This window comes from Muntiacus reevesi, chromosome 17, assembly GCF_963930625.1.
Source record: "Muntiacus reevesi chromosome 17, mMunRee1.1, whole genome shotgun sequence".
Taxonomy (NCBI): Eukaryota; Metazoa; Chordata; class Mammalia; order Artiodactyla; family Cervidae; genus Muntiacus; species Muntiacus reevesi.
Window position 1 is genome coordinate 26,492,220 of NC_089265.1, and position 27,081 is coordinate 26,519,300.

Genomic DNA, 27,081 nt, shown 5'->3' on the forward strand with positions numbered 1-27,081 from the left:
CAAAATTTTGCTTGCTTATGTTGTACATCCCAGACTCAGGAACCCAGGTTGAAAGAGGTCCTGTTCTGTTTTTCTGTACCATTTGAAGGATGTGGCCTTCCAGATGCTAAAGAAGAGAAACAGAAAGAGGGATGGAAGAGGCATAAAGACCTTCAACTGACTTGACTGAGAAGTGATCAGCATCACTTCTCCTCACAGTCTGCTGTACTGAACTAATCATATTGTCCTAATAATATATCATAGTTATTATATTATTATTTATTTTCATCAATATTATTTTTAATATTATTTATTATATTAATAAATTATAATCATTAATATATTATTATATATAATAATATATATTATTAGGACAATGTGATTAGTAACTATAAAGGAGGTTGGGAAATATGGTGGCCTCCCCTTTTTAGGGTAATTCTAGGGTAATTTCAGGATTTCACCAAAATTCAGAAATCAAAGTCATATATGAAACTTGCCCCTAAGAACACAGGTAAGTAGGTACAAAGAGAGACTGGAGAATAACTTTTATTAACTCACCCAGTCACTTGTAGGAATAGTATGATTTCAGGCAGATGGGAGGTGGCATATCTTGAATATAACTTGGTCTTTGTTAGTCACCAGGAGTTAGTCAAAGGATTGCCTGACTGTGATTATCTGTAGAAGTCAACATACTTCACGTAAGACAGACAGAAACCAGTTCATGTGTATGTGCACATGTGTACACAAACACTTCTGGGTTTTAATGAACACATTTTTACATAAATCAAACATAAAATCCACAATACCAAGTCTATTTATCTTTGTCAACAACCTCAGAAATCTAAGTATTTTGATAGAGTAAGAAGTTATCTGAAAATCCTGAATACAGTAAGTGCCCAATATAGGAACAAATCCCAATCTGAGAGTGCGTAAGTCCAATTTGTTCACAAGTCCAACAAAGTTAGCAGAGGTATCCAACTAGCACAACTGGCTAAGTAGTACTGTACAGTAATAGGTGTATAATACTTTTCATACAAATAATACATAAAAACAAACACAAATAGTAAAACATTTTTAATCTTATAGTACAGCACCTTGAAAAGTACAGTATAACGGCTAGCATACAAGTGTTGGCATCGAGTGAACAGAATCTCTGACTGGAGGAGGGCGAGGAGGTGGGAGATGGGAGAGCTGAAGGATCGTCAGCAATAGGAGATGCAAGGCAAGATGCAATTTCACTCACGCCTGATGTCGATGGCACAGGTTCTGGTTCCTTGCTGGATTCAATTCTATCTGCTCTCTTGAAAGAACAATCCAGTGATGTCTGGCTGGTAACTCTTTATTTCTCCTCATAGATGCACAGTAGCACTGATTGCATTCTTAACGGCTGCTGCAACCTTCGTGGATCCTTCTTCCGCTGGGTCCTTCGCCTCAAAAACTAACAGTGCCTCCTCAGATAAACAAGATCCCCTTGACATTTCCTGTGCTGTGAACCTCTTCAGTTCTTCAGTTACTTCTTCCTCTTGTCTCTCTTCAGCCTTTCCCCGGGCCTCCCATTCCTTTAGGTCTTCATTAGTAAGCTCCTTGTGTTGCACAGGAAAGTAGTTCAAAGAAGTCCTCCTCTTGCAGATCTAGCTTGAAATAAAGATCTGAACTATTGTCCTCTATATAGTACTATACCGCAAAGTACACAAAACTGCAACCACTTGTAGAGGATGTACACACATGACAATGTACACCCGATAATGTGAACTAACTTACGTGATTGGGTATGTGAATGCATGTTCGCATCTTTGAAAGTTCATCGCTTGAAGGTTCATATGTAGGGGGTTTACTGTAACTATTTCCTCTGAGAAAACCCTAAGGCAAAAAATTCTTCCTAAGTCTAGAATGCCCTTCCCTCCCAAAGAATCACGGCTATTGCTAGACAGACACATTCACGTAGGCAACAAAGATTTACCATGTGCTTGCTGCGTTCCAGGCATTCTTTTAGGCCCCAGAGTATGTCACCTTTTTGGAAGTTACATTCAATAGGGATAGAGACACAGGTAGTCTGCATGCAGCTGGAACTTAAACTAGGATTTCATGTTCCAAATCCTCTGCACTAACATGTCATGTTAAAGATGGGCCGGTTCTCCAAATGGATCTTGCAGCTTCCTATCACTACATCTCCTGAAGCACTAACTCTCCCCAATTCCCTTTTAAAACACTGGTCAGTCCAATAGCATGCTGAACTGTGATGCTTTGAGGAAGATAAGGACAGAAGAAAAGCTCTCTTCTTGTTTTCAGAGGGGCTTCTGATCTATTTTTGGGGTGCCAATCTATCCTTTTCTGAAGTATCCCCTGAATTCCCATCACCGATCTCTGTTTTAACAGAATTTCAGGCCAAGGCAAGAGCATCTGGACATGAACTTGGGCAAAGCCCTGGGGACGGTGAGGGACTTAGTGACCGAACAAGAGCATCTGAGCCTCCGTGACTGCACCATGGGCACTTAGTCACTCAGTCGTGTCTGACTGTTTGCGACCCCATGGACTGTAGCCTGCCAAGCAACTCTGTCCATGGGGATTCTCCAGGCGAGAATACTAGCGTGGGTTGCCATGCCATTCTCCAGGGGATCTTCCCAACCCAGGGATCAAGCCCAGGTTTCCCACATTGCAGGCAGATTCTTGGCCGTCTGAGCTACTGCACCATAGTCAGAAAGAAAAAGCCTCCTTTGTCCAACCTTATGGAAGGTAGAGAGATGTTCAGAAAAATGCACCCCCAACAGAACTATTCTGTTCATCTCAGAAACATGTTTCCAGGATAAATGCAATGCCGTCTTCTTTTTGCATTGGGGGACAGCAGCTCCACCAGCAAATACTTGGAATCACTGGGGGAGAAGATAGAAGGCTCTCTGGGAATAAAGTGTTTCTGATCCCAGTCCTTTTATACCCCCAAGAAAGGAAAAGAGGCCCCTGTGAAAACCCCTCCCAGGGCTTCTCAACCAGTTAAACATGAGGGAGAGAAAGAAAAGGGAAGAACATTCTAAATAAAAGCAACGTCTTTGAAAAACTTCAAAGAAACAATTTCTCCTGTTCAGAAGTCAAGAGCACATCTGGCTGGCGGTGAAAAGAGAAGTGGTGTCATCTGGGCAGAAATATTCTCTTCAAATGTGTCCTTTAAGGAAAGCAGAAAAGGAGAGCATAAGAGATTGAGAGGGGAGGCAAAATGCGAAGAGGAAAGTTAAAGGAGAAAGGAAGAAAGGATGGGGAAAAAAAAAACACACCTCTTCTAAATCTTGTAATGTTTTAGGAGGGCTTATTAGAGCGAAAATTAAGTGTCACACAGAGCCCTGCTCCGGTATTGATGGCCTTTATTCAAAGAGCCATCACCCTGTAAACTCACTTTAACAACTCCCTTCAGATGAAATATAAAAATTAAAGACATTTACAACACAGCTTAGTAGCAGATGTAGTCGTCCTGTTGGGGCTTAGATCAAATAGTGATGCAAACCCCAGCAGGATAACAGGTCTTACGAAAAAGTCCTTAACAACAGCCCCCAAAAATCTTGGAAATCTTACAAAACATGTTTCCCATTCTCTCCCAGCCTCCAGGGTCCCCCTTTCTTTCCCCCAACCCTCCCCTGAACTGCTAGACTCCTTTTCCATCGTCATCCTTGTCTGGAGTTCTTACAGGTCACTCTATACTGAGCAACTGGACCAAAAAAAAAAAAAAAAAAAATCTGGTTGGGCTTCTGGTTATCTTCTCCATCGAGTCATCTTCTCCCGTCATTACCTGTGGGAGCACCAGGGGGAGGGATGTGCAGAGCAGTATGGGAAAAGACCTGAAATGTACATATAGCTCAACTAGGAACTGAGGTCTGACTTTCACCTTGGTCACTTCTTCCCCATTTGCCTCTGTTCCTCCTCCAACTCTCATTTATGCACCCAGAAGAACCTCAAAGGAGCTTTCCAATTTGATTTGAAGGTTGGATCACTCAGTAGGGTAGGAAACAGTTATGTCTGTAACAGTTTAACAAATGCAGATGAAGGACTTTTCCCAACTCTACCCTTTCCAAAGAAGATTATCTTGAAGATCTATTCTAAAATCTATCTCCATCTATCCACCTACTCCACGCATGCATGCACTCACCCATTCATTATTTCAAAAAATGTATTTGTGGGCCTACAACAGGCCAGGCCTGTGGTGAAGAGTTGGAGGCATGCATGTGATCATCCTGATGTTTATGATCCTCTCTGAGTTGACACATCCATGAACTGCACCTTCCAGGTGGCACCAGTGGTAAAGAGTCTGCCTGCCAAGGTAGAGATGCAAGAGACGTGAGTCTGATCCTTGGGTGGGGAAGAACCCCTGCAGGAGGAAATAGCAACCTACTCCAGTATTCTTGCCCGGAAAATTCCATGGACAGAGGAGCCTGGTGGGCTACAGTCCATGTGGTCACAAAGAGTCAGACATAACTGAGCATCATGCAACCACAAACACACATCCATGAATTGCTTTTGTAAAGAAAAAAGTTTAAGGAAAGGAAGTGGAGAGGAGAATAAGTGAGCTCTGAGAATTTCTGATTGTTAGGTCCAGGTTTGCTGTCCCTACAGCTCTTGCAGATGAAGCCAGTGACCTCTTCTGCCCCCTCTATGGTGTATGGGAACAGTCACGCAGCCTAATAGGTCCCAGATCTTGTCCCTGGACTCTCTTTTTCTTGCAGATAATCATTTAGCCAATAATTTGGGAATAGTGGTGTTAGATGTTTGGCCATGGTGTGGCCCTAACACCAGGCAGAAGCCAAGAAACTGGAAAAAAGGGAAGAATCTAAAGGGATTTCATGAACCGGGGAGCCAGTCCTAACTTTGTAATGAGCTCTATTCTGAGGGCAGGTGGGGGCCCAGCTTTACTGGGAGCAACCTGATTTAAAAAAAAAAACTGAAATGAAATGTTATCACCTCAACTAGCTAGACCAAGGCCAATGAGAAAATTGTCCTAGGAAACCCTGAAAGCAGTAGATTAGCTTAGATGTCACATGGAGCTTAAGAAGGCTGGAGACATTCCAGGGCTAAGTGGGAGCCTCCTAAGGTCATTCAGTCTAGAGTTTTCCAACACCCAAGCCAACATTTACAGCTTGAACTCATGCCCTCCCTGCCCTCTCCTCCTCTGCTTTACCCAAGAGATCTGCAATATGACTGGGTTGCAAATAGAGTCTGGTCCATCCCTTTACCTCCCAGCAGGCTTGGCTGGGTTTTATTTCTCACATGTTCTGACCTGAAAACAAACACTGGAAATCAGCTGCAAGAAGGCTATGGTGATATGACCAATGATCAAGGAAGGTCCTCTTTCTTTCTGTAAGAAATGAATCCAAAGGTATTTTTCTCACTCATACTCACTTATACATCCTCCCACTCACACACATATATACAATGCACACACACACACACACACACACACACACACACACACACACACACACACACACACAGATAAGAGGGTCACAATCCCACTGGGTTACTTCATCATGCTCCTGGCCATTTGGTCAAGGATGGGGTAGCATTTACCTCTATGAATATGAGGTCTAATCCTGGAAGAAAATGTGTGCTTATGTAAAGATTCAAAGAAGATAATAGTTACAGCCTATATCACAGGCATGGACTAATCTTTGATTAAATAATGATATTCAGATGACATTTCTTGGCAATTGGCAGACCAGCTGGAAAAATAAGTCAGAATTTCCACAGAGAATAGACTGTTTTGCCATCCAGAGCTGGCCAAGTACAAACAGCAAAGGGTCTAAATACATATGAATAAAAGGTCCCGGCACTCTGACTTGCAAATACTCTCCTTTTTCTCCACATGTAGAACTACACACATCAATTTACAGATGTGTGTGAACTGCTGATGTAAATTTAATATCTGCTGTATACATTTGTCGGTCCACTTTCTCTGGGATATCTCACTTTGGAAACTTTCTAGTCTAGTTCCTCATTTTTCAGGTGAGGAAACCAAAGTTGAGAGCACTGGGATGCTGGGGGGACTTGCCCAAGGTCACACAGCAAGCCAGTAGTATCGACTTTCATTCTAGTGCTCTTCTGAGTAAGTTCCAACTTCCAGGGTGTCCATACCCAATCGTGTGGGGCTAACCAGCTTGTCTCAAACACTCAAAGTCTTGGTTCTTAGGAATATTCTGGATGCACAAGCAGGATGAGGTAGATGTGCTCAGCGACAGCATTTGCGGAAAAGACTTGGAAGAATTGGTCACCAATAAGCTCTACTTTGGCCACCTTACGCGAAGAGTTGACTCATTGGAAAAGAACCTGATGCTGGGAGGGATTGGGGGCAGGAGGAGAAGGGGACAACAGAGGATGAGATGGCTGGATGGCATCACCAACTCAATGGGCATGGGTTTGGGTAGACTCCGGGAGTTGGTGATGGACAGGGAGGCCTGGCGTGCTGTGATTCATGGGGTCACAAAGAGTCAGACATGACTGAGCGACTGAACTGAACTGAACTGAAGCTCTACACCAAAGTGTAGCCTGAGATTCTTCCAGGAGTCTGGTAGAACACCCCAGTTCACAAAGTGCAAGCTCTAAGAGGTCACAGATTGACCAAAGTGATCCGGGGGTAAGTGGGCCTTGTGGAATGCTGGTACCTTGGACTTGTACCTGCCTGTGCTGGCAGTGTTGAGGCCACACCCAGGTCCCCTTCTCTGGGTCAGTGTGCCCACCTAGATGCTGCACCTGCTGGCCTTTGACAACTCAAGAGTCTCCTGCCTTCTCAGCTGAGTGACCAAGGGAGTACCTTGCCTGGGCGAGGCTTCTTCAGCCCCGACCCTGAGGATCTGGGAGAAGACTAGACTTCAGCTGAGACCACAGTCTTGCTCTGTTCTTTCTCCTTCCTTGATTTTCTGTCCCTTCTCCCTCCTTAGTTTTCCCTGAGGAGCACCCCCTCAATAATTCAGCTGTACTCTACCCAGATCTCAAGCTCTGCTTCTAGTAAAGAGGACCTGAGACACTCTGACTAAGATCTGTGCCAGCCTTGAATTCCTCCATGCACGTGTGCCTGGCACCTGACCTCTGCCTTCCTTTTGCTCCCAGGCTTTAACCCTGACCGGTGTCACCAAGCCCAGGGTGACAGTGAAAGAGAAAATGTGTGCAGCGTTGGGGTGGGGCTGGCATGCATTCAGGGGTGCCATTTTGGTCCTCTTTTGGGAGAAGACACATCTCAAGAGAGCAGACTGGGGTGCTCTTCCTCCCCTGAGTCCGCCCGGCCCTTGGCAGCAAGTGTTACCTCCCATGTCACATATCTCACACTCTCTTACAATCTCCTGTCTTCCCGTCTCTCTCCCTGATAAGACTGTGAGCTCTAGACCAAGGTGCAGCCCCTTGGTCCTACTCAAACTCAGCTTGGTGTCTGACCTCAAGAAATGGCAGTGAACATCATTATTATTGACTGGCACATGGATAATCTTTGTCAAACGAACGAGAGAATCTTCAGAGGACAGGCTGCCCCTGCTCAAGGGGCAGTATCATCCTCTGGGGAGAGTGGATTTACCCAAGAGCCAGCTCAGTTACTGGAGTAACCCACAGCCAAGCTTAGGCTGCGAATGAGCACAGATTCTCATTACCTGCAAGTCATTAAGTTGTGATTAGAAAAAAGGGAGTGGGGAAGGGATGAACATTTGTAAAGGGATACAACATCTGTACTCATCTGTGTACAGATACCACATCAGCCCACCGGGCCACCTTTAATGAACAACATATGTCAGGGACCATATTGTATACCTGCTTTGTGTTTAGTGTTATGCAACACAAAGATGATTTTATTTGAGGTCCCTGTCCCCAAGGACCTCAGAATTTCAAATAAACAGGCCATTATAATAATGGATAATATCTGAGTGTTTGCTATGGTCCAGCATGGTTTAAGGCAAATATCAATTCATTTAATCCTCTCTGCAGGGGTCTGAGATAGGTAGTTTTGTACATGTAAAAGCTGAGGCACAGAGAGGTTTGTTAACTTGTACAAGGTGCACAGCTCCTAAGAGGGACAGTCAGGATTTGAACCCACAGCCTTTTCACTTCAGAGCCCTGAAGCACTCAACAGAACAATGAGCGCTGGAAAGAGATGGGAATTTAGTGCCACAGGGAGCCCACTCTTCTCATGGAAAACCTTTAATCTGCCACCTGTCGATCAGAATCACAGTGTCCAGCACAGAGCAGGAAGGGGCGGGGGGGTAGGACAAGTTGGGAGACTAGGACTGACATATACACTGTTCTGCGCCCACTCACGTGTGTTCGACTCGGCGACCCCATGGACTACAGCCTGCCAGCCTCCTCTGTCCATGGATTCTCCATGTGAGAATACCGGAGTTGGTTGCCATGCCCTCCTCCAGGGGATCTTCCCAACCCAGGGATTGAACCCAGGTCTCCCACATTGCAGGCGGATTCTTTACCAGCTGAGTAACCAGGGAAGCCCCTAACATATAAACTACTATGTGTGAAATAGCTAGCTAGTGAGAAGCGGTATAGCACAAGGAGCTCAGCTCAGAGTCCTACGATGACCTAGTGGGGCGGGACTGGGGAGAGGGAGGCTCCCTAGGGAGAGAATATATGTGCACATATAGCTGATTCAAGTTGTTGTAAAGCAGGAACTAACACAACATTGTAAAGCAACTATATTTCAATTAAAAAAAAAAATTATCATGTCCTGGATGGAAAGCATACCTCCTTTCTCTTAATCATCACGCTCTCCTCCTCCTTCTGGCCAACCTTGTCCCTATCAATGTATTATCATCCCATTATCTCCATCTAGAACCTCAGAGTTGTCCCTGAGCCTTCCTTATCCTATTTTATCTGTAACCTGGGTGCTAAGTCTGCTGAATTCTAGATGAACAAATTTCTACAACTCAGCCCCTTCTCCCCCACACTCTTGACCCTGTCCTAATTCAGGCCCTTCACTTCCTGTTTGGACCACTGCAGTAGTCTCCCTCATTTATGCTTCAATACATCCTTCACATCACTGCCTTACTTGCCTAGTCTCCCAGCTACATTGCAAGCCTTCAGGAAGGGCCCGAGATTCTAGTCAAATCCACCATGGCAGGCTTGGGCTCTGCCTTTTTAAGAAGAATTCTGTCTAGGTCTAGGAAGTGACTCATCTCCCTTTGGGCAGAGAAAGAAAGGCCAGCTGCATGCATTGGAAGTCACACTGCTTCTCAAAAGTGAATGCCCATGAGTCACCTGGGAATCTTGTTACATTGCAGATTCTATTGCAGTAGGCCTGGGCGGGGTCTGAGATTCTGCATTTCTGGTGATTTTCAAGGTGAAGCCAATCCTGCTGGTCCCTAGATTATGGTGTGACTAGGAGGGTTCAAGAAGACAGCTTCAAAACTAAGGCAGGGGTTTCCCCTTAGGCCAGGCCCAGCTGAGCTATAGAAAACAGCAACAATGTTCTTCATCAAGCACTTGATCTATGCCAGATGCTGTACTAAATCCTTGCTTTGCACAGACTCAATCCTCCTAATAACTCCACACAGGGAATCCCATTATTATTCCCACTTTCTATATGAGAAAACTGAGGCTCAGCAAGATAAAGGAACTGACCCAAGCTTACCCAGCTAGGAAATGGTGGAACTGCAGCTTAAATCTCTCTCTGTTCCAAAATTAGTTCTCTTAACCCAACTGCCACTCAGAGATGTGGAGGTCTGAGAAGCTGTGACAGTCTGAAGGTGAAGGAAGGATGGAGAATGAACACTGATTCCTACCAGTGGTGACTACTGAAAACCTAGTGGTGGTGGTGATGGTTTAGTTGCTAAGTCATGTCTGACTCTTTGCAACCTCATTGGACTGTAGCCTGCCAGGCTTTTCTGTCCTTGGGATTTCTCAGGCAAGAATACTGGAGTAGATTGTCATTTCCTTCTCCAAAACATATACGAGCTGACATCTTGGGTTCCTGACATACATTATCTTTAACTGTCGTGTTATTGTTAAAAATAGGTACTATTACCCAAAATGGTCAGAGAGAGGTTGAAAGGAACAAAGAGTTGAGCTGAGATTCCAACATCGCTGCCTGAACTCCAGTTACCTGTAGCTGTGGGCTGCCAACAACTAACAACCACCCAGCCCCACCCATGATGCCATGGCCCACACAGCGCTGGCCAAGGCCTATCTCGTGTGGACAGAGCGACAGAGCACAGAGCCTCGGGGCTGAGGAGTCAAGAGTCTGACGTTCTTGCCCCGAACAGAGACGAACGGCAGAGTGAGATTCAGTGTGTGACAGAAGAACACAGGAATGGGGGGGTCCATCCTGGTTTTATAACAAACCCTGATAGCTCAGATGGTATAGAATCTGCCTGAGAGGCAGGAGACACAGGTTCAACCCCTGGTTTGGGGAAATCCCCTGGAGAAGAAAATGGCAACCCATTCCAGTATTCTTGCCTGGAAAATTCCAGGGACGGAGGAGCCTACAGTCCATGGAGTCACAAAGAGTTGGACACGACTGAGTGACTAACACTTTCACTACTACTTTATAAGAAACAAGGTGTGACCCTGAGCAGCCATGATCCCTCTTGGGCTCTTTTCACCTGGAAGGCTGTGGACAGGACTGGCTATATAATTTGCAGAGCCTGGTGTGCAATGAAAATGTGGGTCTTTTGTTAGAAAATTATTGTGAATTTCAAGATGGTAGCAACAGAGTATTAAACCAAGAGTGGGGCCTTTCTGAGCGTGGGGCCCTATACGGTTGCAGAGGTCACCTGCCCAAGAAGCCGGCCCTGGCCGTGGGCTGAGACCGTGCACTGCCTCATGCCCCTTCAGGCTCCTCTGTTCACTAAAGTTCCAGGCTGTTTCTGCTATTATCCCCACCTCGTTTATTTACAATTCATATGTCACCCCAAAAATATCTGTGGTGACTCTACCTAGCTATGCCTCCGGCGGGCACCCTGTGGGATCATCTCTCCCCTCCCCCGTTTGCCTGACCACCCAGAGGCCTCGTGAGGAAGGCTGCCTCCCGAAGGCGAGACAGTGCCCCGAGCTGCTGCCTTCTTGGAAGAGGTGAGGGGCGGCATGAGAGCCTGTCCTGGAACCTGTCCTTCGCAGAGAGCGCTTTCATTGCCCAGTTCTGTCCTGACTCCTCAAGAATGGGAACAGAGAGATAGCAAGAGAGGGTGAGTCAGCCGCTCAAGTCCTGTCCTTGCCTCCTCCCTGCCCCCCAGGGAACGAATACCTCAGTTCCCAAACTCTCTGAGTCAGGGAGGTCGCCTTGAGGACATCAGCCTGTTTATCCGAGCCACGCAGACTGAGCAACAGCTGCTGACATGAGCCCAGGAGCTGTCACTTCCTGTGGCCGGGAGACCAGACCAGGTGGACTCCCTGCCCCTGCACACCCCCCCAACCCCGAGAAGCCACCACACTGTCCGGGTGGCCCCAGTACAGGGTGGGCATCGGCTGCCTGGTACGGCTCCAGGTACTCAGCCAGGGCTCAGGGCAGCCCTGCCAGCGTCTTCTCTGGGGATGCTGAGTGTCAGGGCTACCAAAGGGTGGGAGGCGACCCCATGTACAGACCCGGCTCTGGAGAGACAGACGGAGCACTGCAGTGCTCGGGGCTCTCCTGGGCCTGGCAAACCAACCAACAAACAAGAAAATAAACAAAAAAACTTGTCATCACCTTGCCTCCCCAGGCCTCACTTTAATCATCCAAAGAGTGGGAAATTCTTTCTGCTCCCATCCCTGCTCAGTCACTTCAGTCATGTCTGACTCTCTGCAACCCCATGGACTGTAGCCCACCAGGCTCCTCTGTCCATGGAATTTTCCAGGCAAGAATACTGATGTGGGTTGCCATTTCCTTGGTCCCTTGCTGGGACCCCCAAAGCATCACTTCATCAGGGGACTTAACACATTGTGATAGTGTTGTTTAAAGTCTATATGACTCTCCTCTAGGCAAGCAGAGCCTTAAGGGCAGCAAACACTTTCTAGTCTTTCCCTGGTGTTCTTTCGAGTCCTAACACCTCATCCTTCTGGGTCTTGGATGCACAGACTGCACCGGGGATGCTAGTGTACAGGAAACAAGCACATATCACACAATTGTTAAGTGACAACACTATGTAACCACTCCCAGCAATGCCTGGGTAGAGACCGGAACAAAGACAAACCCGAGACTTCTGTTCCCAACACAAGACCAAAGAACGGTATTGGAAACCTCCTTGCTCTGCCCACCCCCAGCAGCTACCACCCCAACCCTGTGGGCACCCTGATCTCAAGACTCCTGAACGGTGAGAAGATAAGCTTTCATTGTTTAAGCTACTCGGTCGACAGTATCTTGTTATGGCACAGTTAGCTGGCTTGTTGGTGGGCACTGCTTATCATGCACCAGGGTAGAGACAGATGTCCTAGTGCATGGGCTAATGGACAGGTTTTACAGAGAATGGAAAATTATAAGGAGTCCCGGAGCAAAGGCCCCCATTCTCCCATTTGGGCCCATGGGTTTGGGAAGTTTTCTGGGTTAGCAAACTTCTTCACTTCCACATAGGGATTCTCTCCTTCCTGAAGGTCTCTTCTTATAGGACAAGCAAGAGAAAAACCGTCTTTGGGGACAGCAATCTGACCACTTTAGCACAATGCAGGCTGGCCCTGGGGTCCAGCACTTACCAGGGGTGTCCAAGGACACCAGCTCCCAGCACCTGGAACCCTTGAGACCCATGACTCTGGGCAACTGACCTGGGCCCAGGCTCGCCCCTCCAGGAAATTTGGGGCCCTAGATGCCAGCAAGTTAACTGTCCAGGTAACTGAGAATGAGCATCAAGGTCCTTCCAGACAACCAAGTGTTCTTGTTCAGAGCAATCAGGGGAACAATACTCCCATGGGGTTACATGCTGGTGGAAATGGGAGTGAGCTCAAGAGAAGGTCAAACTCAGGGAAAGTACACGTCACTTGGTCAACCGCCCTTCCCCACAGGGCTTCTCCTTCCTAGAACTGACTCAGGGGATTCTTGGGGCACTCATGGAGAGAGCAGCATTCCCTCTACAGATTGGACAGATAGGGGAACCAGATGTCCAAGTCCAGACTCTGGGGGGCCCGCATGAGCATGGAGAACTGAGCACCTATAGGCCAGAGACCTTGGGACTCCAGGTGCTCCTGAGATAGCTGTGGGCTCCTCTGCAGACAGAGAGAATGCTGAAGGCATGAGAAGTTAACAGGGCTCATGTGACGGAGGGAGAGGGTCAAGGCAAGACTCGGCAGTTGTCTGTACCCAAGCCTTCCCTGGTGGGTGGGATGAGTCTGGGCTATTTTCTTCCTCATCGTTGGCTGCCTTCATCAAAATGGCTATGGCTGGTGAGTTAGGGACTAGGAGGCAAAAGGTATTTGCCTGTGCTTGACTCTGCTTCTTCCCAAAGAGCTTGGTCCCTGAGACAAGTACCACATGCAGTGTGTGGACACGTCACCATGCATGTATGTGTGTGTGGACATGTACACATGTTTGCATCTGTGGGTGCACTGGCTCTGGAGCTGAGAAGAAGGAAGATTGAATGGACCTAGCAGGGCAGGCTGCCAGGCACGTCCGAAAGTTCCACCTGCGGCCCCAACTCATCTGGGTGCCTAAGCCCAGGTGACTGTGGTGACAGCTCAGAGGCTGGGGCTCTGGAGGGTGGCAGATGGATCCATGCTTGTAGGTAGCGCTGTCTGGGCTTTGGGAGACCACAGGGTTAGCAGGGCTGTGTGGGCATCGCCCAGGACTCAGCAAGTCTGCCCTTTTCTTCCATAAACTTGTTCAGCATCTCCAGTCTCCCATCTCTCAAAGTCCAACTCAGAGGTTCAGTCATCTCAGGTGAGGTTTCTCTTCCAGATTCTTCTAACACATTGCACCACACTCTTGGCCCATGTCACAGATGGTCCCCTGTGACTCACGGTTACTAAACTGGGGGGACGCTTGAGGGTGGGGATGCTGCTGGAGCAGTTCTGACTCTGCCTGCTGCTTGCCCCCTCCGCCACACGCTGCGCAATCAAAGCTGCTCAGTGACCCTTCTCGCCCTGCGCATCTGCACCATCATTTTCCTCTAGCACGGACTCCTTGCCTTGTTCCTCTCTCTGCCTGACATCACCTGTGGAGGTTTGCTTTCTCTGAAGCCTAACCATGAGCACCAGACTTTGATCACCCCTCTCCCTGCCTGTGGAGTCTGGCTCTATGGGAAGGTAGCGAAAAATGAAACATGACTATGTATAGTTTTACCATGACCTGTCTTTCCACTAGCTTGGGTCATATCCCAACTTTGGTAGATTTCATCACTTTATCTTATTCTCACACATTTTCAAATAGTGTATTAAGAAGCCCAGTCCAGTCTAATCCCAGAGCTTCACTCTCCCACCCACTTTAAAGCCTCTCCCTGTTCCCAGCTCCTCCCGGACTCAGGGGAACACTATGGTCAGCTTCACTGTTTTCCCTTCCATCTCCTTTTCTACCAGCCGTGCAGCCTCTGGCTCCTCAGGGCTGGAGCAGAGGAAGAGGTTGTGACAGAGAGTGGGAAGATCCTTCTTGCCTAGACTGTTATAATCGGGCCCCTGGTGCCATGTGTTGTAGCACATGTATAAACACTGGCTCATTTTCTTGTGATGGGCATTTGTGGGTCCTCCTGGGGTTCCCGTTGCACCTTTACATGGCTGGGGAGATGCGATCTCTAGCTGACAGCTTATGACCCGCCCCTCTCAAGCTCTGCATTCTGGGGTCCACCGCCAGACTCTTTCTCCTGGGGTTGCCTGGGCCCTGGCAGGAAGCCTGCTTGGTTGGAGGGCTCTCCAAGACAAAATCATACTTGCTGCCTTCGTAGGCACACCTGGCCCTCAAAAGGCCTGCGTCCTCATCTTTCTCCTGCTTTGGGTGGAAGCGTGGTTTTCCCCACTGTTGCCTTCTCCACCCTCATCCAGCCGCTCACCTTCGGGCCTCTCCAGATGTGCTCCAGGCATCAACACAGTGTCTCCAGCTCCTGGGTTCACATCAGGCTCCCTCGAGGGCTCCCTTCCTGAGAGGTTCCAGTTAGTTTTGTCACCATGACTCAGATTCCTGTAGCTCAGTAAGCATCTGTCCAGAGGGCTGAGGTCACTCTCTCCTGAGGATCCAGGGCCACAGAGCAGACTCACAAGACAACTCTTGCTCTGAGGAAATTGTCCCCATCAGTCACTATTGACCAATCCTCTTCTGTGCCTTATTGAAGTGTGAGGGGTGGATTCAGGCAAAGGCCTTCAACGTTTCTTGTTTGACGACCTTCTAAAAGCATTTTGGAAAACCATGTCGCCTTTCAAATATCTTTAAGCATTTTAAAATGCTTTCACTATTAAGCATTTGAGATTGATGTCCAAGATGTTACATCACAAGTTTAAATAGTTATAAAGGATAAAATGTCTGGTGTATTGAATATGATGTATACACTTTAAGTATTGTTCATCAAAACCTTGAAGTTGCAGATCTGGGTTACTCAATTTATGGAAAACAGCCACCTTATAATGTAACTCGGCAAAAAGCGAATAGCTAGATCATAGCTTTTTGTAAAAAAGGAAAACTTCTGATTTCATTTTTCAGTTCAAATGAATACATTAAGATGTACTGGAGACATCTGCACTCTTAGCCCAGGATAGATGGGTGGTAGGCAGCCAGGTGCAGAGTTTGCAGGGACTTGTCATTTGTGTGGAGCACGCCTGGTCTGGATGATCACTGGAGTCTGCGGTGCTGTTTGGTGCCGAGTACTTTACATCCTGAGGAGATGTACCACAGCCCAATTGAGGATGGGCAAAGCCTTTCTTTGTTTTGTGGGAAAACTGGAAACCACCAGTGTATGCTCAGACACACAGGTTTTAGGAGCGAATACCTAAAACAGAGGGGCTGGAAAGTGACGTCTTCAATACCATCAGTGCTTCTGTACTCTTATGAATGTGTCTGTATGTCCCCAGGGACACCCCACAGGAAGCCTGCTGGACTAACAGGTGCGGTCACCTGCGGTCACCCCTTAGCAAGTTCTGCACAGATGCTCTGACACCCTTCAACAGCGTGTGGGGGGATTAACACCCTCTGTCTCAGGCTGGAGGTCTCATCTGAGACAAGAATGACAGGCGAGTCACATGTGAGGACCCTGCTCGGCTCAGGCAGGGCTAAGCCCAGGGTGGGTGTGGATGCCCTGCGAGGCTCTGTGACCGGTGTTGGATTCTGGTGGTGAGTCAGCCCCCACAACCCCTGCTGCCCACCCCTCCCTGCGTGGGAAGGGGCGTGCAGGGAATTCTGGACTGAGCCACCACGTCCGTGTGGTCAGGGCTTTGGAGTGGGTGGCGGTGGGAGACGCAGCTGGCCGGCAGGGGCCGGGGGATGCCCCTGGGGGAGGAAGCCTGGGCCAGGGCGGAGTGTGTCAGCCAAGTGGAATCCCTGTGGCCCCATTTTCAAAGCCATTTGCAGGGCTGAGCTGTTCCTTTGTTTGCATGTGAGGACCCCCCACTCTCGGGCGCAGCCTGGGAAAATGTGTGCAGTCAGGGCCGCGGCAGCCTCCGGAAGCAGCAGAAATGGAACCGGCAGCTGTTCTGCACCGAGCCTCCCAGGAATCAGCCTGTCTGGCCCATCACCAACCTTGGGCTAGAGCAGGCCTCTGCCTGGGTGGTGAGCCCAGAGGACACAGAGATGTACTTGGTCCAAAAACTCCCACACCAGCCTGTCACAGGGCCTGACAGCCCACCGTGAGAGACACAGAGAGACACAGAAAGATGCACAGGGTCAGAGAGACACACAGAGACAGAGACACAGAGAAACAGTCACAGAGATGCAGAGACAGAGAAAGACAGGCTGCCCTGGTCCAGCTCCTGGCCACACAGAGCTCCTGGTAGGGGAAAGACTAGTTGTTACCCGAAAGACTAGTTGCCACAGACTCAGCCTTGTTGACTTCCCTGTGCTTAGAGGTGGCCTGAGGACCTGAGAGCTGGGTGAAGAGCAGCTGAGAATAGGCATCAGCACAGCCAGCTGTGCCATTTTTCTTCTCCTCTTCCTCCAGGGTGAGATCAAACACCTCCTCCAGGAAGCCTTCCCTAATTACTCCTGCCTTTTCTGCCCCTCCCCCCTGTGCCTCAGTTTGCTAAATCAGGTTGTTCTGACTTATGTCATGGTTTCGTCTCCCTGAGGGCATCTCTGCATCTCCAGGGACTCCAGCCTCCCTGTCTTGGGTGAGGGCAAAGCAGTCTCTCTGTTCCTGGGGGCCAGATCATGATGTGACAGTTAAGAGCTTGGCTTTGGGGTCTGACAAATCTAGTGTCAACTCTGATTTGGCTAAGGTGAACCCTGAGGAAATCATCTAACCTTGCCGAGCCTCAGTGTCTCCATTTGTACATGTGGAAGGAATGATGGTTCTTACCACTTATGGTGTGCTGTGAGGATTAAGAGAGATAAAGAGGTGACACCAATGAAGTATCAGGACTTTACACTTATAACCATTAGAATACAAGTGGAGCTCCATATGTACGAGCTCTCACTATTAACATTATTAATGAAAACTTTACCTCCCCCTCTGCCGTTGCGTGTCCGCCATGTCAGTGGCATGCGTGCCAGTCTGCCAGCACTCGGCCAGGTGCTGAGCAGAGGCTGAGGACAGCAGGGTGAAGAAGAGACCTCTCCGCCACAGGACAGCATATGTGACAAATGCTATCCCAGAGATGCGGCCAGAGACTAGGAAAGCCACGGGGAGGGTGCTCTTCTGGGGCTGAGCTGAGGTGCGGGGCAGGGGTGGCTTGCCAGGGAGGGTGACAGGAGGCAGTGACTCTGGACATGGTGCACAGCTTGCTGACATGAGGAGGAAGAAGGGGAGGGGCATTCTGGGCAGAGAGGAGGACAGGAGCAGGACATCTTGCCTCTTGGGAGGATGGAGGTCACCAGTCACGTAGAGGAGGGTGGGGTGATGGGGGAGGGAAAGAAAGGTGGTTTCCCTCTCTCCCCAGCTGGGATGTAAAAATCCAGTCCCTCAAATGTTCAGTGAAAGCTCTGTGCCCAGCCTGGGAAAACTTGCACTGGGACCCCACGAAGTGTCAGGTGAGGTTCCAGGAACCTCCGGCTGCCGAGAGCAGAGTCTACACAGGTGAGCATCTCCTAATTGACCAGGGTGTCCCCTCACATGCAAGGAACCAGGTCCTAAGCATGATGCCCTTGCCCGTGGACCAGGCAGAAGACCTGGTAAACAGGCAGAAGACCAGGAATGGATCTTAGAAGGGTGGCGGTGACACAGCATGGGGAGGCTCAGGTCACACTTGGGAAACTAGGTTTTGCCCCCATGTTGTCCCTCTGGTCCATGAGGCTGAGACCAGCTCTGTAGGAAGTGGGCTATAGCCACAGAAGTGCCAGGTGTGGAGGAGCCAGTACCCTCACCGTCCCCAAAGCGTGTCTTATTATTAAAACTCATACATCGCACACTGAAGCAAATACCTGGCGTGGGGGAATTGGAATCCTTCAGCATGAACTAGATCCATCACCTTCTAAATCAGGTACATCAGCCCGTGAATCAAACACATCACCTCTGGATTCGATGGGCTCCCAGTCGGATTAGATGCATCACCTATTGAATCAAAGGCAACTCTGATTGAATCAGAAGCTGCACTTCACCTAGTAAATCATCTAAATATTACCCACATTACAAGTCTGCAATGGCTGCCTAACCAATACACTTTAACAGACGACACGTTAAAGCTGCTATAACATTTAAACAATTACCTGTGGAAACGAACTCAATATATCACGCGGGTTGGCTGATCAATGTTCTGAGTGGGAGGACTTGCCACCCAGCTGCACAGGGCTTCCACTTTCCCTCTCTCCCCAACCACCTTCCTTCCCTACCGGCGTCCCTACTCCTCCAGGTACATGCCGAGAAGAGGCAGGCAGGAGCCGGCTCCTGATCACAGCCCCGGGGAGGTTGGCATGAGACCAAAGGCACTGGAACAGATGTGGGCCCATCCGGCAGCAGACGTATTCTGCTTAACCTGCACAGTGCTTAAGAAACAGTCAATGCTTCAAAAGTCAAAACGTTCACATTAAAACGCTTAATTTTTGGCTTCTGTTAACAAAGTGTGATTTGCCAATAATAGGCCTGCATGCCCACTAACAGCTGAAACGAGGAATGGTAACTAGTCCCAGGTGTGTTTATAGGCACTCCTCTGGGCAGGAAAGCCTGAGGGGGACATCCTAGACCCAGCCACCGGTGGGGACAGATGGGGCGTCAGGGGTGAGAAATGGGAGGAGAGACAGGCAATTCTGCACAGGAGAGTGCTGGGGGGGCCCAGGAGAAGTTAGTGACAGCCCGGGGCCAGCAGTGAGAGGAGACTCAGCCAGCAACCAGATCCCCATCCTGATAAACTGAGCTCACCGGAGTCAGGTTCGTCCTCAGAGCTTTCTTCTCATACATGATCTCCTTTGATCTTTACAAACACAGTTATCGGTTTTGCTTTCATTTGTACTTCTATGTACAAGAAAACTAAAGTACAGATGGTTTAAATCACTTCTCCCCATTTTACCGGGTGAAAAACTGAGGTTCAAAGCCATTCACTTGCCTAACGAAGGTCTCAGAGTTTGCAGAGTGGAAAGAATCCAGACGTGTCCGGCCCCCTAGTCTGTGCCCTTCAGGACCCAGGAAACAAGGGTGAGGTTTTCTGGTTGGCCCACGTGTACCACAGACATGGCCAGGAGGGTGAGACCAGAGACCACCCATAGACTAGAGACCAGGAGGCAGGGCGCTGGGTGGCCCTTCCAGAAAGAGGCTGTGCTGCTCCCCACATCACTGACTCTACCCTGAACACACCCAGTCTGTACCTGGAAAAAGGGACTCATGCCTGTGAGTGCCTGGAAATGGCTCAGGTTGGGTTCCGGACAAATAGGATGACTCTGGCATCTTTCCATGTCCCTTTCTGACAAGCTCTCTGTGAGGCCACGGCTGATGCAGCTGGAGGTTGGATTGGAGTCTGGGCCAAGTCCTCTTATTGCCAGGTAGTCCCTGCCTACCCTCCCTACTCGCCCTGCCTGACTGATATCTGCTATAAACAGCCTCCCGAGCCCAGAGACTCAGCTAACAGCTTGAACTTTTCTGCCCAAAGTAGCCTCTGCTGCCTGAGGTCCCAGGAGACTCCCAAAAGTTACAAGAAAAGAGATGATTCTGTGGGCTCCCTGCTTATATTCAAGGAGGCTCCCTCTTTGAGGCTATAAGCGTATGACTGGAGGGACATTAAAAGATCGCTGCTGTGTGTGTTCAGCTGTGTCCAACTCTTTATGACCCCATAGACTGTAGCCCACTAGGCTCCTCTGTCCATGGGATTCTCCAAGCAAGAGTATTAGAGTGGGTTGCCATTCCCTTTTCCAGGGACTCTTCCCAACCCAGGGACCAAACCCAGGTCTCCTGCACTGATAGGCGGATTCTTTACACTGCCCCACCTGGGAAGCCCACATTAAAAGATACCCCAGTTCTATCTGAAATGCCCCCATTTGGCATTGCCTTTGGTTAGCTAGTTTCCTTAACTTTCATTCGCTGCAAGATCTTTCATTCAAATGATATCTTATGTAGAAGCCCAACTGATAAAATTCACAAGAGCAGACTATCTGATGGAAGAAGGATATATGTTGGGAGACCCTCTGGTCTTACCTGCTGAGCTTTCCCTCACCCCAAGAACAGGACCAAAGGCCCCTCATCTGGGCTTCTCCACGCAGTCTGAAGACCACTCATCTAGTTCTAAGCTGTTGATTTACCTACAACGGTCAAGGGTAGAACTGTCTGGGTAGAAATTCCAGAAATATCCCTGAGATATTTTAGGGAGACAAGTAGTTGGATTTAGGGAAGGGATGCTGAGGGAGAGGGAGAAACCAAGAATATTTGGCTGGTGACCTAGAAAGGCCTGGAAAGAACAGGACATGGGCTAGGCCAGTGCCCTTGAGAGAGAAGAGGTCTGGAACACAGGCAAGTCATCGAGGTGCTGGCTGGGGCCAGGGACCATCAGGAGCAGCTCTGTGTGGCCAGGAGAACCATCAGGCCACAGAGAGCTCCCCGGGCCTCACCCCTCCTGCCGGCTCACCCACACACCTGTGAAAGCTGGTCAACTTCAGGCCACTTTTCTCTCCTATTAGTGCGAACCAATGGGAGAGTCCTAGAACCACGGGCCAGCTGGCGTGGGGCCTGCACTTTGTACTCACCATCTCAGCATCTCCTAGGAGATGCTCTCTGTGGTCCCCAGATGGTGCCAGCATGCAGGTCTCCCGGAGCAGGTGGAGAGAAAGCAAAGCCAGGCCCCCAAGTCAGCTGTGACGTGGGAGGCAAGCCGGCCGCCCAGCACAGGAACTGCCAACTCAGGTCCTGTCGCCCCCATCGACCTCTCAAAGCAAGGGGTTAAACATCTCCTTAAAAACCCTGCAGTGCCTTGGAAATCAGCTGAATGGCCTTTCTGTACATCTCCTAAGGTCCCCGGTGCACTACCTGGCTTTCTGATGAGATATAAACGGTGGATTTTATGGGCAGCAGCATGGGCCAGTGGGCTAAGGACAGGCCGGGGAGCCAGCAAGGACGCGGCCTTGGCGCCTCGTGACCGCTTGACTCGAGGTGTGACCTTGGGCTGGTTGCTTAACCTGTTTACACCTTAGTTTCCTTGGCTGAAAAATGGGAGTCCTGATACCACTGGGCCTCACAGGGGGGCTGTGAGCGGGAGCTAATTGATGGCTCAAGTGCACCCTGGGTGTCTCCAATGCTAGTAAACTGCTAAGTAATTACGCGGCGCCTCGGAGCGCTGGCAGCCGACACGCAGGGCACTCTTCCCAGGCCGAGGGGGCCGGGAGCGAGGCCGAGAATGCCTGGCTCAGCTAAACGCCAGCCATTCACCTGGCCGACTCCTCCCTGGTGAGCCCCTCGGCAAGGTCATTCTTCATCTCCTGGAGAGCTTTCTCCTCTGGGCTCTGACAATCTCTCCTCTTTCAGACCTGCTTTTAACCTTATTTTCTGCAAGATGTGGCTTTTGCTTTAACTGACAGCCTGGTAAACAGTAAGTCTGTGGAACGGCAGGACGCACTGTGTATGCTTTCCATGATGACTTCTCTCATGGACTCCCCCTCCACAGGCATAACTTAGGGGGGCCCTGCTGTTCCCATTTCACAGATGCAGAAACCTAGGCTCAGGAAATGTAAACACTCATAAATTCTTTTCACAGGTCCTCTCAATGAAGGTTCTCCATCACTGCCTGTGAGCGTCCATTATCATTTATGGACCCAGCCCGTGTTGTCCTGAACCGTAAGTAGGATTCAAGCCCAGGATTTTCTGGCCTCAAAGCTCAGACCTTCCATCACTCTGTGCTGGCTTCCCTGTTAACTCTTCATTTTGCGTGGAGCTATGGTATGGGAGACAGGACTGAACCATGCCTTGACTGGGGTGCAGGAAACCTGTATAACTTGTGCCATTTCTACCACAAATCTACTGTGAGGCTGGGGCAGATTACTTGGCCTTTCTGATTCCATGCTTTTCCACTGAAGTGCCTTCTTTTTCCACCCTGCTGTGACTCTACGCCATGGCTGCCATCACAGGAATAGGCACCTACCTTCTGTTGTTCTAACATACAACAGGTACTAGTTTACCTGCTGTGCTCAGGGCGATGGACTGGATGTGTCCCTCCCAGATTCACATGTTGACGTCCTAACCCCCAGTATGATGGCATTAGAAGGCAAGACTTCTGGGAAGTGATTAGGTCATGAGGATGAAGCCCTCCTGATGAAATCAGTGCCCTTCTGAAAGGGACCGCAGAGAGCTCTCTCACCCCTTCCCCCACTCAGGGACAGCTATCTAAGAACCAGGAAGCAGGCCTTCATGAGACACCAAATCTGCTGGTGTCCTGATCTTGGACCTCCCAGTCTCTTGGACTGTAATAAATTTCTGCTGTTTAAAAGTCACCCAGGCCAATGTATTCTGTTATAGCAGCTCAAAGGATTAAGACACTCAACTTGGCTAAATGATCCTTATGGTCAGAGCCTATGCTATGTATCCAAGTTTCTGTAACAAAATGCACACCCAGAATGTCCAGGCCTCCTGCTAGAAGGTAGTGTGTGTCCCCACTGAAAGGTGCAGAGTCCAGAGGACTAGACAGATCTGTGAGCAGGGGATTCTATGCTCCAATGAATCCTTAGGTCCACTTTGCCTGACCTGTCAGTGGGCAAGAATTGCTGATCTGGGCCCCAGGAGGCTATTCCTTGAGAAGTCAAGTAATTCCCACTAGCTCATCTGGGAAGCAGGCAGTGGGTGGAGAAAGAGTTGAGCCTGCCTTGAACTATGCCCTGGTACCCATCTTTGGCTTCCCGGGTGGCTCAGTGGTAAAGAAATCCACCGAAGTGCAGGAAACATGGGTTTGATCCCTGCCGCTGGAGGAGGAAATGGCAACCCACTCCAATATTCTTGCCTAGGAAATCCCAGGGACAGAGGCTCCTGGTGGGCTACACTCCATGAGTTGAAAAGAGTTGGACATGGCTTAGTAACACATGAACACACACCCATCTTGTAGGAAGGTCTGGCTCTGGGATCGCATCAGTGATGCAGAGGGATCCCTGAGCAAGCCAGTGATCTTCCCTCCCTGAGACTGAACAATGACATCAAATCTCTGAGTTGCCTCAGAAGAGCCTGGATGGATCACAAGAAATGACGAACAACACCGTCATCCATTTGAGCCAGCAGAGTGATGGTGATTCTGTTTAACTGTGTGCTCCCCGAACTGCTGATGAAACTGTGGATCATCTCATCCGCCCAGGCATCAAACTGCCAAGACTCAGATCTGCCCTTGTTTGGGTGACCCCGGAGTAGCAGCACAGAGACCCCGTGTGTCTGTTCCCCACTATTTCTGTCCCTCTGGGAATGCTATACCAGCCCAAGAGCATTTCCGTCCTTCCCAAATATTCCCCCAAACTTTCCCCCTTTTCAGCCTGAATAAAGGGTTTACAGAAATAGAACAATCCTTGGTGAGTGGCGGGGCCAATGCAGGACCTGCAAGCCCTACCGCTCCTTCGAACCAAATTGCAAGGCCCTTCTGCATCTGAGTCCAGGCTGCTCACCCCTGAGCCTGAGCTCCCAGGAGAAGCACCGTAGGAATGTAAGCCTCCTTTAAACCCTGCCTTCCTGGATATTTTCTACTAAATGGGACCAACCATCACTTCCTATTAGCACAACCTGGCCTTTCTGATGGTGACAGGCAGCCACAGGCTGCTCTTTGGCTCACTTAGAATTGTAAAGACTGCACTCAGGGCTACACCGGCCTCATAGAGGGCTCCTGGGAGCAGAGGGAGTCAGGCCGAGGGGGAAACGCTGAGAGCTCAGAATCTTCCACTGAATATCACCCTCCCTACCCCACTCCGCCCTAACCTCGTTCATGGGCACTGGGCAATCTCCAGGGACAAGGACGAGGAGGCCAGGGACTGTAAGATAATTGGCCGTCACCTTCGGTGTCTGTGCCAGGAACTGTTCTCAGTCTCGCTTAATCCCGCAGTCAAGTCTCAGATACATTTCAACGTGGGGCTCAGACAAATTAAGTGACTTGCTCAAGGTCACAGACAGGACAGAACTGGGATTCCACAAGTCAGACTCTTTCCACTTCCACAAGCCACCTTGGAGATGCTGTCTCCACTGCACCTACTGGGGAGGACCCTGTGGAGTGACTCAGGTTGGAGTCCCAGCTTGACCTGGTCAGGAAGATGGGTTCCTGCCTGAAGGACCATGGCAAGTGAACAACCAACGTCAGCTCTCTGGAGGTCACACTGACCCTCCCTTCAGGGCCTACCCAGTCACTCAGCAGTTAAACGCAAACCTGCAGGATTTATTCCTCAACTTCCACGATGTGTGGGGACAACCAGGGTGGAAATTCCAGGCTCAGGAAGCTCATGTGATGCCCACCCCGCACCCCCCACCCCTCCCCCCGGCAAGAAGCATGTGGTATGGATGGCAGGGCTGAAGCCTTACAAAAACAAAACATAACTGCACAAAATCCCCGAAGTGGAGCTGCTGTGACCCTTATATAAGAGTGAGCACACGAGAGACGGACCCGCAACTCAAGCCCCTCACCAGGCTCTACTCCTCCATCACGAACGTCTCCCACGGTGGCCGGTGGCTGGGCCCCTTCTGCAGAAGTGCACCACGGCCGTGGAACGTTCCCAGCTTGGCCAGCATCCCGTTACTTCCCAGAATGACCCTTTGCTCCTTCTTCTTCTTCTTCTTTTTTTTTTTTTGGTACAAGTTTCTGCCAAAGGAACACAGATGGAGAGAGAAAAATCAGGGCTGGGTTTAGACAGGGAGAAAAAATTCACCAAATGTCAATTTGTTCATCCTGTAAAAGAACTTGCAATATTATTGCATGATTTGAGGGGTTTGGGGGGAACCCCACACACACACAGACACACGGAGCATGCCTGTTTGCATCTGTGAGCTGCTATGTCGGGGGCACTGCTGAGGCACCTGGCTCACTGTCAGACTTTTCTTCTATTCTGGTCCTGGGCAATCTCCTTGGACCTCTTCCTTTCTGTGTTCTTTTTTTCCTCCCACAAATACTGCCTCTCTCTTTTTCTTCTGTGTCCCCATGTCTTCCTCGTTCAGCCCAACAAAAGATAAGTCTGCAGAAAGTCTCCAAGCTACTCAGATTGCAGGGGACATGAGGAGAGAACTCAATGTGTCCCCTTCCTGGAGGCCATGATCCCAGGACAATTGGCCACGAGTGTGTGGGGCATCTTGCCTTGGGAGCTGGTGAGGAGTCATGAGTTGGGGGGCAAAAGACATCCTGTGTGTGTGTGCAAAGTCTCTTCAGATGTGTTCAACTCTTTGTGACCACATGGACTATAGCCCGCCAGGCTCCTCTGACCATGGGATTCTCCAGGCAGGAATACTGGAGTGGGTTGCCATTCCCTTCTCCAGGGGATCTTCCCAACCCAGGGATCGAACTCATGAAGTCTCCTGTATTGGCAGGCAGGTTCTTTACCTCTAGAGCCACCTGGGAAGCCCCATGAAGACACCCTAGGAACAGAGCACCCCATGTAGAGGGCTGCTAGCCCCATTATCCCAAAAGGACTTCTCTGAGTACAACTCTCAACAGGTGCTCCTGGCTCTATGGAACCACCCCCGAAGGCTGCGAATGTGCTTGATGGGTCAGTTCAGTTGTTCAGTCATTCAGTGATGTCTGAATCTTTGCAATCCCATGGACTGCAGCACGCCAGGCTTCCCCTTTCATCACCAACTCTCAAAACTTACTCAAACTCATGTGCATCAAGTCAGTGATGCCATCCAATCATCTCAACATCGGTTGTCCCCTTCTTCTCCCCTGCTTCCAATCTCTCCCAGCATCAGGTATTCTTTGTATCAGGTGACCAAAGGGTTGGAGCTGCAGCTTCAGCATCAGTCCTTCCAATGAATATTCAGGACTGATCTCCTTTAGGATTGACGGGTTTGATCTCCTTGCAGTCCAAGGCACTCTCAAGAGTTCTCCAGTGCCACAGTTCAAAGGCATCAATTCTTCAACACTTAGCTTTCCTTATGGCCCCTCTCACATCCATATATGACTACTGGAAAAACCATAGCTTTCACGAGATGGACCTTTGTCAGTAAAGTAATGTCTCTGCTCTTTAAAATGCTGTCTAGGTTTGTCACAGCTTTTCTTCCAAGGAGCAAGCGTCTTTTAATTTCATGGCTGCAGTCATCGCCCGCTGTGATTTTGGAGCCCAAGAAAATAAAGTTTGTTTCCATTGTTTCCCCATCTGTTTGCCATGAAGTGGTGGGACTGGATACCATGATCCTAGTTTTTTGAATGTTGAGTTTTAAGCCAGCATTTTCTCTCTCCTCTTTCACCTTCATCAAGAAGCTTGTTAGTTCCTCTTTGATTTCTGCCATAAGGATGGTGTCACCTGCATATCTGAGGTTATTGATATTTCTCCCAGGATTCTTGATTCCAGCTTGTGCTTCATCCAGTCCGGCATTTCTCATGATGTACTCTGCATATAAATTAAATAAGCAAGGTGACAATGTACAGCCTTGACGTACTCTTTTCCCAATTTGGAACTAGTCCATAGTTCCTTGTCCGGTTTTAACTGTTCCTTCTTGACCTACATACAGGTTTCTCAGGAGGCAG

At 49.3% G+C, this 27,081-nt stretch overlaps 1 long non-coding RNA gene across 1 annotated transcript in view; it reads right to left on the reverse strand.

Moving 5' to 3' along the window:
• The window catches only part of LOC136148538 (uncharacterized), a 287,598-nt gene that overhangs the window by 26,012 nt on the left and 234,505 nt on the right, over positions 1–27,081 (reverse strand). Inside the window, exons 12-13 of the long non-coding RNA XR_010659517.1 lie at positions 25,032–25,206; positions 18,398–18,527 (exon numbers count right to left, since the gene is read on the reverse strand). This is a non-coding gene — a long non-coding RNA (uncharacterized lncRNA). The remainder of the gene's footprint in view (positions 1–18,397; positions 18,528–25,031; positions 25,207–27,081) is intronic.